Source organism: Pecten maximus, chromosome 2 (genome assembly GCF_902652985.1).
Source record: "Pecten maximus chromosome 2, xPecMax1.1, whole genome shotgun sequence".
NCBI classification, from domain to species: Eukaryota; Metazoa; Mollusca; class Bivalvia; order Pectinida; family Pectinidae; genus Pecten; species Pecten maximus.
In genome coordinates this window covers 6773665-6784392 of record NC_047016.1, presented here as the reverse complement: position 1 = coordinate 6784392, position 10728 = coordinate 6773665, and positions in this window count along the sequence as shown.

Below are 10728 nucleotides of genomic sequence, written 5' to 3'. Positions count from 1 at the left end.
CAGTTGTTTATTTTATTTTTATAGTGGACATTTTTTCTCAATTTACGATTCCTTTGTGATGTGTTATTCGAGATGTAAGTTTTTATCAAAGTTTCCTTTATCCAATATCATAATTAAATACCTCCAGATAGACTGAAGATAAATCTTTACTCAAAATGTGTTGGTATGTTTTTACCCTTATCGTTAATGTATCAATTGTTCAAACAGCTGAAGCTATTCCTATGGTTTCCTCTCAAAGCGACAAAAAGGACCCAGTAAAAAATATAATCAAATTATATTAACAGAAATGGATCAAGTACAATGTTTGCAGAAATAACTTTGGTAAACATATTAACGACTCCGATTGCAATCAGATTCAATTGATCTGCTTGCAATCTATATCGTTATCTTTCACACGCTTTGAAATCAAACGCTCTGTATCCACGGGAAGCTTGAATCGCTGCAGTTGATTGTGTTAGAACGTAAGATGAGTAAAGCATATCATGTAGTACACAATTGGACGTGTTTTGTCCATCATGTTATTGATAGTCTCTCTTCAAAGTGATTTCTCTATGACGAATTTGCCACGAGAGATTTGCATACAAATTATCGTTTCTCATTGCTTTTCCAATTTGTAGAAATTTGACTTTGACCTGCTCGACTCTGGTACATTGCTGACAGGCACAAGGGACTGATACTGAACATTAAGTTGATAAACAGGGGGAGAGGTTGGTTGTCAAACTTCTAACCGAGCCATATTATTTTGTCTCATGTTGAATACGGGACTGGGGTAGGGTAGGAGGGAGGTTCAACAATAAATACCCATGTTTTTTTTTGTAATTTATATGTCGTGTATGTACTTAAAAATGCTAGAGACACATTACATTAGATCAAGTCTCCAAACATTTCTTATTTTACATTGTGTTGATTGATATCTGCGGCTTTTTGTGTAGTATTGATGTATTGCTTGTTTTCGTTAGAGACGACATTTCCCCACTCACCATCCTCTCCTACCCCTTTACTATGCTAACAGTAGTTGGATTATTTGTAGAATACATTGCTATCTTAAGGTGTAACTTCTTTACTATGCTAACAGTAGTTGGATTATTTGTAGAATACATTGCTGTCCTTTAACTTTCGACGTTTATCCAACAATTGCCATGTACAATACTTCTTTGATATACAGGTACAATGTGTTATCTATTGTTCCAGTCTTGTGTCTGAATTTTTTTTGATACATTGTTTATTTCAGCTTGATTAAGATCTCCCGCCATTGGATAAAGCTTATTTAAGACACGATAGAGAAACAGATAAGTTGGAAAACAGAAGTTAATAAACAACTCGAGCTGGAATATGGTAGCTCATATACAGTGTATCTATCATAGCCGTAACACTTTGTACTTTAACTAAGCCTTAAGGGTTAACTCACACGGAGTCTGTATCTCGACACCAGCTCTAGGAACAAATGATAACTACTTATGTCATTTAATTCGTCTGAGATTTGATTTGTTTTTACATTTTCGAGTGAATGGTAAAGCTCGCGGAGATGATTAGAGACAGATTTCGACACAGAGGAATCAATTGTCACTGACTGCCAGAACCCGTATCATCCACTCACCGAGGCTTATTTAATCAACTGTATGGATCCCCTCAAAATTCGCACAATTACATTTACAATGCTCACTACAATTGACGTATTCCTCGATGTGAAAAAACTAAATGTGAAAAAGATCATATAATTGTATGAACATACCATATTGTCAATGCAGTCCGATTAACTCCCTCACTAAAATAATAATCAAAAGATGAATAATAAAAAATACGAAAATACCAACGTAAATTATACCTAGTAAATGAGCTCAATTTTGAATTTGAATCCTTATGAATATCACTGTAGCACAAACTAACATGAAATCCTCATTTTTACGGCCTTATCATTTTTCCTTAGACAGGAACCGTTTTACCATATTATCTCTCTATTTATGGCCGTGAATTGTACGCCAATCAATACAAACGAATTTTGATAGAGAGGGATTGTCTAAATTACCATGGGGACAAAAGTAATGACGGGCGATTTTGTGCCAATCGATGTCCTAGCGATCCAACTATTCCCCCGGATCGCCAGTTATCTTTATTCGACTATTCAGTTTGATTGGAGTGGTGTGCTATTAGTGAAAATTGGAGAACAATTACGGAAAATAGACTCTCGATCAATCGCCCATACCCAACCATGTCACGACCATACATGCTCATAGAGAAAAGAAATTAACAGCCGTGCCCGTGACAGGAAGGCCCTATGTTAATCACGGGAAATGGGTATATTACCACCGCAGCCACCAAACCATTGCTATTGTATAGTTGACGTCGATTCCACGTGGATGTCGAACGATAAAAAGGTAGAGGCAACAAGTGGAAGATATTGACATTTATGTCACAGCAGTTGTCTGTTGTGGTTTAATATTCATTTAATTTGTGTAGTTTCTTCTGAATACAAAAGACTGCTACATCGACACGAAGGTGTATGGAAACACGTGGTCCCTCCATCAACATGTATTCCTATACACATTACTATAAAGGGTTTTACAGTAGAAATGGTCCCTCGAATATCAATATCAAGTTTATATCTTCACGGGTGTTTAGAATAATAAACCGCACTTCATTACTTTTTACCAGTGGGACATAGGGATCGTTAAATGAAAGTGGATATAGAACTGACGATAATCCTAATGTGTTAAATTCGACCGATAGAACAATATAGTATACTCAACCTTATAATCCCCCCTTGTTCCAGATTTACACTGTCATGGACTGCTATAGAAGCTTGACGATTGTGATTGTATTGGTGTCCAGATGAAGGACACTGCCACCACCGGTTAACCTCTATCGCTTGGTCATGACTGTTTCGACCTCTGTGTTATTATTTTGTGTTTTGGACATAGGATGGAAAATTAATTTGACCACTGATTATTATATTTTCCAATCTCATTTTCCTAACATTAAATGACTACATGTACTACGTATATACCATGCATGTTGGCCATTTATTAACACACGGGGTTTTATTTAGCTTTAGGGGATCCGTTATCTGTAAATTATGGTTTATGTATGAATTTGAATTAAACCTTCATCAACATGGATCAAAGAGAGACTTTTCCCTTAAGTAGCAAAGCCTAAATATATTGATTTTTTTCAAACATGTCGTACATCCAATATTTGCATAAACATGCATCTTAAGACCACCACTGTGATGTGATCTCCCGGCTCGGTAGTTACACTTATCTGACAAAACTCACCATTAGCTCTAGATTAGACGACATTAGCAGGTAAAAATCACCTATCATAAAATGTATTTAGCTGCTTAAAATAGTGATCTGACCTATCAATTCATTGAATTTAGTATTAGGCGAATAGGTTGTCTTTCCTTTGATCATGACAGCGGCGCCTTTGATGTTTTTTTAACGTAAATCACCACAGCCAAGATACGAAGACATAGAGTGGATTCTGTGATAGATTAAATTGATTTTTCTATTCAGGTGTAAACAAAAGAAATTCATTGCAATCTGGAAAACCTCAATCTATGAAAGACTGTAATCATGATTTGCCTCCCATCGACCTAACCCAGGATCGGGATGGCCGGCTCATCGTTAGTGATCATGTTGTCATCAGATGAAGATTAGCAAACGCATAATTGAATTAACGGAGTTTCTGAATGTTCATTTTATCGACCACGTAACGTTGATTATACCACAATGTGTAAAACATGACACTCAATATCATTTTGTAAGAATTGACATCATATTGTATAAGAATTGACATCAAATATTGTGTAGGAATTGATAACGTGTTTTGAAATAATTCACATCCTATTGTCTTAGAATTGACATCAGATTGTGTAAGAATTGACATCATATTGTATAAAAATTGACATCCTATTGTCTTAGAATTGACATCATATTGTATAAAAATTGACATCATATTGTGTAAGAATTGACATCATATTGTATAAGAATTGACATCCTATTGTGTAAGAATTGACATCATATTGTGTAAAAATTGACATCCTATTGTGTAAGAATTGACATCCTATTGTGTTAGAATTGACATCATATTGTGTTAGAATTGATAACGTGTTTTGAAATAATTCACATCCTATTGTCTTAGAATTGACATCAGATTGTGTAAGAATTGACACCATATTGTATAAAAATTGACATCCTATTGTCTTAGAATTGATATCATATTGTATAAGAATTGACATCCTATTGTGTAAGAATTGACATCATATTGCATAAAAATTGACATCATATTGTGTAGGAATTGACATCATATTGTGTAAGAATTGACATCCTATTGTGTAAGGAATTGACATCATATTGTGTAAGAATTGACATCCTATTGTGTAAGAATTGACATCATATTGTGTAGGAATTGACATCATATTGTATAAGAATTGACATCCTATTGTGTAAGGAATTGACATCATATTGTGTAAGAATTGACATCCTATTGTGTAAGAATTGACATCATATTGTGTAGGAATTGACATCATATTGTGTAGGAATTGACATCCTATTGTGTAGGAATTGACATCATATTGTGTAGGAATTGACATCCTATTGTGTAGGAATTGACATCATATTGTGTAGGAATTGACATCCTATTGTGTAGGAATTGACATCATATTGTATAACAATTGACATCCTATTGTGTAAGAATTGACATCATATTTTATAAGAATTGACATCATATTGTGTTAGAATTGTCATAATGTTGTGTTAGAATTGACATAGTGTTGTGTTCGAATTGACATCCTATTGCGTAAGAATTGACATCATATTGTATAAGAATTGACATCATATTGTATAAGAATTGACATCATATTGTGTAGGAATTGACATCATATTGTGTAGGAATTGACATCCTATTGTGTAGGAATTGACATCATATTGTGTAGGAATTGACATCATATTGTGTAAGGAATACTTCCATAGGGGACCATACATTGGCATTAAAACAGAATTTTATGATAGACGGCTACACATGGAATTGTTCAATAGGTCGGTTTTCTTTCTTTTCTTGCTTTCTTTTTTACTTTTTAATAATGGTTGGGTTTTTTTAACATGTAACTTTTAGTTGTCTTTTCTATAAAAAAAAATCATTTACTCGTTGATCACTGTATTTCCATTTGTGTAACAAACACGGTATCTTGTCGCATCTCTTTAACAATTTGATATTCCGGTACATGTACAGCAATTAATAATTAAATTTTTTTCCTTTTTTAATCACCATAAATTTCCCTGAACAGTATTATACATACATGAAAAAGCCCCCCCCTTTTCCAAATTTACACATCAATTTCTGTTCCCTTAATTAATTAAATAAAATTATTAACGTTTAAACATTAAAGATAAAAACATACCTTAATCATTTTTCACTAGGCCCCTTTGGAAATTTTTTTAAAAAAAAAATTTTTATTATTTTAAACAATAAAAAAAAATTTTTGGAATAACACACCAATATACAAAAATAACCCATTAAAATTTAATTTTTTAATTTTGTTTTTTTAATTTAAATTTACTTCCACTTTGGTATTTTCATAACCAACCAAATAGAAATTTTTTTTTTTTTTAATTAATTGATTTAAAATTTTGGATTTCCATGACTGAAATATAGTAAAGTGGAGTACACATTGACTGTTAATGATATAGATATAGTGGAGTACACATTGACTGTTAATGATATAAGATATAGTGGAGTACACATTGACTGTTAATGATATAAGATATAGTGGAGTACACATTGACTGTTAATGATATAAGATATAGTGGAGTACACATTGACTGTTAATGATATAGATATAGTTGGAGTACAATGACTGTTAATGATATAAGGATATAATTGGAGAGTATGATATAAGATATAGTGGAGTACACATTGACTGTTAATGATATAGATATAGTGGAGTACACATTGACTGTTAATGATATAAGATATAGTGGAGTACACATTGACTGTTAATGATATAAGATATAGTGGAGTACACATTGACTGTTAATGATATAAGATATAGTGGAGTACACATTGACTGTTAATGATATAAGATATAGTGGAGTACACATTGACTGTTAATGATATAGATATAGTGGAGTACACATTGACTGTTAATGATATAAGATATAGTGGAGTACACATTGACTGTTAATGATATAAGATATAGTGGAGTACACATTGACTGTTAATGATATAGATATAGTGGAGTACACATTGACTGTTAATGATATAAGATATAGTGGAGTACACATTGACTGTTAATGATATAAGATATAGTGGAGTACACATTGACTGTTAATGATATAGATATAGTGGAGTACACATTGACTGTTAATGATATATATAGATATAGTGGAGTACACATTGACTGTTAATGATATAGATATAGTGGAGTACACATTGACTGTTAATGATATAGATATAGTGGAGTACACATTGACTGTTAATGATATAGATATAGTGGAGTACACATTGACTGTTAATGATATAAGATATAGTGGAGTACACATTGACTGTTAATGATATAGATATAGTGGAGTACACATTGACTGTTAATGATATAGATATAGTGGAGTACACATTGACTGTTAATGATATAGATATAGTGGAGTACACATTGACTGTTAATGATATAAGATATAGTGGAGTACACATTGACTGTTAATGATATAAGATATAATGGAGTACACATTGACTGTTAATGATATAGATATAGTGGAGTACACATTGACTGTTAATGATATAAGATATAGTGGAGTACACATTGACTGTTAATGATATAAGATATAGTGGAGTACACATTGACTGTAATGATATAGATATAGTGGAGTACACATTGACTGTTAATGATATAGATATAGTGGAGTACACATTGACTGTTAATGATATAAGATATAGTGGAGTAAACATTGACTGTTAATGATATAGATATAGTGGAGTACACATTGACTGTTAATGATATAGATATAGTGGAGTACACATTGACTGTTAATGATATAAGATATAGTGGAGTACACATTGACTGTTAATGATATAGATATAGTGGAGTACACATTGACTGTTAATGATATAGATATAGTGGAGTACACATTGACTGTTAATGATATAAGATATAGTGGAGTACACATTGACTGTTAATGATATAGATATAGTGGAGTACACATTGACTGTTAATGATATAAGATATAGTGGAGTACACATTGACTGTTAATGATATAAGATATAGTGGAGTACACATTGACTGTTAATGATATAAGATATAGTGGAGTACACATTGACTGTTAATGATATAGATATAGTGGAGTACACATTGACTGTTAATGATATAGATATAGTGGAGTACACATTGACTGTTAATGATATAGATAAGTGTACCATTGACTGTTAATGATATAGATATAAGGGAGTACACTGTGACTGGGTGTAATGATATAGATATAGTTGAGTACACATTGATGTTATGATATAGATATAGTTGAGTACACATGACGGTTAATGAATATAGCATAATGAGTACACATTGACTTTATTTATAGATATAGTGGAGTCAACATGACGTTAATGATATAATATATAGTGGAGTTTAACACCACCAGAAACAACACATTGATTGTTAATGATATAAGATATAGGGATACCATTTTATCTGTTTAAATATAGATATAGTGGAGTACACATTGACTGTAATGATTATAAGATATAGTAGAGTACACATTGACCTGTTTAAGATATAATTATAAGTGGAGTACACATTGACTGTTAATGATATAGATATAGTGGAAGTAAACATTGACTGTTAATGATATTAAGATATAGTGGAGTACACATTTTAACTGTATGATATAGATTATAGTGTGGAGTACACATTGACTGTTAATGATATAGATATAGTGGAGTACACATTGACTGTTAATGATATAGATATAGGGGAGACATTGTTTTTATATAAATTATAGGGGATACCTTGACTTTTAAAATAATTAAGTATAAAACTTGACTTTAATATAAGATAGTGGATAAATTTGTTAATGTAAAAAATAGGGGTTACATTGACTTTTAATGATATAAGTATGTGAAACTTTGGATGTTAATGATATAGTGTAAATTACTGTTATGATTAGATAAAAGGGAACCCTTACTTTAATATAAAGATTTTTGGGTACACATTGACTGTTAAATTAAAATTAGTAAGTAAAATTGACTTTTAATGATTAAGATATATGGAGTCCCATTGACTGTTTAATAAAGGGGGTTAATTGACTTTTTAAGATATAGGAAAATTGACAAAATTATGATATATTGATAGATTATTTTAAAATTTTAAGGGATAAATGATAGTGAGTAAAATTGATTTAATGATTAGATATATGGATCTTTAAGATATATATTTAAATTAAACTTTGAATTTAAATGATATATGATACAAAATTTGATGAAAATGTAAAACAATTGCTGTTAATTATATATTAAACACATGACGGTTATGATAAGATAAGGAAACAATTGTGTTATAAAAATTTAATATCAAGATGTGTTATAGATTAGGATATATAACTTGGGTAAAGAAAGTTAGTCCATTATTTTTAAGTTAATAGTGGGTATTACTGTTAAATAGGAAAATGTTTAATAATTAAAAGTGAGTTTGATTTTAAAGATTGTGGAAAACATTACTGTTAATGATTGATGGGGTTTACCATTGCATGTTTGGGAAAAAAAAGGGAGTAATGAGATAAATTGGAGACATTGATGTTAGAATAGTAGCACATTTGGTGTAAAATTTATAATATTTTGGTACAATTAACTTTCGGATATGGGGAAATGGATAACTTATGTTAGATAAAAGAAAAAATTTTGATTCTTTTAAGTTAAGATTAATGGTAAATGATTTAAACTTAAAAATGGTAATTTGGGTAATGATTAAGTTTGGGGGTTTAATTTTATATATAGGGTATTATTGTTATGTAAGAATGAGTGGGTAACATGACTGTTAATGAATAGTATAGTGATTAACATTTTAATGAATAAAATTTTTGGTAACATTTTAGTTAATTAAAGTTGTTGAGTGGTAAGAGGGATGTAAAAAATGACTGTTAAATTTAAAAGTTATGGATAAATGATTTTAAATGGGATATTGGATAATTGACTGTTAAGTTTAGGGGGTACACATTACTTTAATGGAAATTAGTTGGTAGTACAATTGGTTATTGATATAGAAAAATTGGACACATTGAGTTTGATATAGATATGGAAAACCTTTTACTTGTAATAAATTTAAAGGTATTGGAAAATTTGATTTAAAATGATTGTTTGGGGTAGTTATTTGATATAATTGATAAGTTACAATGGGTGAAAATTATTGGTAATGGAGAAATTTTATTGATTAGATATATGGATAATTGGGTTTTTTGAGATAATGGGTAACATTGGTTTTAAATTTAAATTATATGGAGAATTGTGTTTTTTAGTTGTGGAGAACATTGTTTGTTATTATGTTATAAGTTTATGTTAATTTGGGTTTTGAGGACCTTTGTTAATGATATTGGGTTTTAAATTGTTAAGAAAGTTTATGGTTTGTTAGAATAATTGTGATAATTGACTTTATTTGAATTTTAAAAATTTTGGTTATGTAAAGGGAGTATAATTGCTGTGAAATAGTTAAGGACATTTTTAAATTTTATTAGATAATGAACAATTCGTTTGGTTTTTTTGGGATCCATGATGGCCATTTTAAATTTGTTTTAGAATATGGATTAAAAGGGCTTAGAAAAAGGGATTAAGGGTTAAATTAATATAGTGATAAAATTTTTAATAGTTAGATTATTAACATTACTTTAGATTTGTGCAACTTATTATAATGATGATACAACATTACGTTATTTTAAATTATTTATAAGGGAAATTTTTAAATTTTGTAAAATAGTACCGTGACGGGTAAATATTAAATTTATTATTTGGTACAAAATTTGTTTAAATTTAATTGGTAGCAATTTAACGTAAAAGATTATATGAGTAACATTGACTGTTAATAAAGTTGATAAACATTGATGTTAAGATGAAAAAGGGAGTAATTGACTGTTTATATAGAATATGGGTAAAATATGTTAATGATATGATATAGTGAGTCCATTTATGATATAAATATGGGTCACTTTGTTATGTATAAATAGTGGAGTAAATTTGACTTTAAGATTAGAAAAGGGAACAATTGATTTAATATAAAATGAGTACACGGGCTTTAATGGAAGTGGTAACATTGATTTAAAATTAGTTATAAAAATTTTGATTAAATGATTTAAATGTGGAAAAAATTTTTTAAAGAATAGATATATGGAGTACCTTTATTATGTATAAATAATTTAGAACACATTGTTTTAATTTTTAATGGGGAAACACATTGACTTTAATGATATAGATAAGGAGTAAATTGATTTTATATAATATAGGGAGTAAACATTACGGGTTAAATTAATTGATAAAGTAATAAAATTATATTATTTAAAAATTTTAGGTGAATAAAAATGTATAACAAGTAAATGGGTTAAATGTAAAAATTTTTGATAAAATAGGGTAATTAGTTAATTATTAAGTGACCATTAAATTTTAAAATAGTTTTGGGAAACCATTGACTGTTAATGATATAAGATAGTAAATATGTTTGATAAATATAGGGAGTACCATTACTGTTATATATAGATTGGT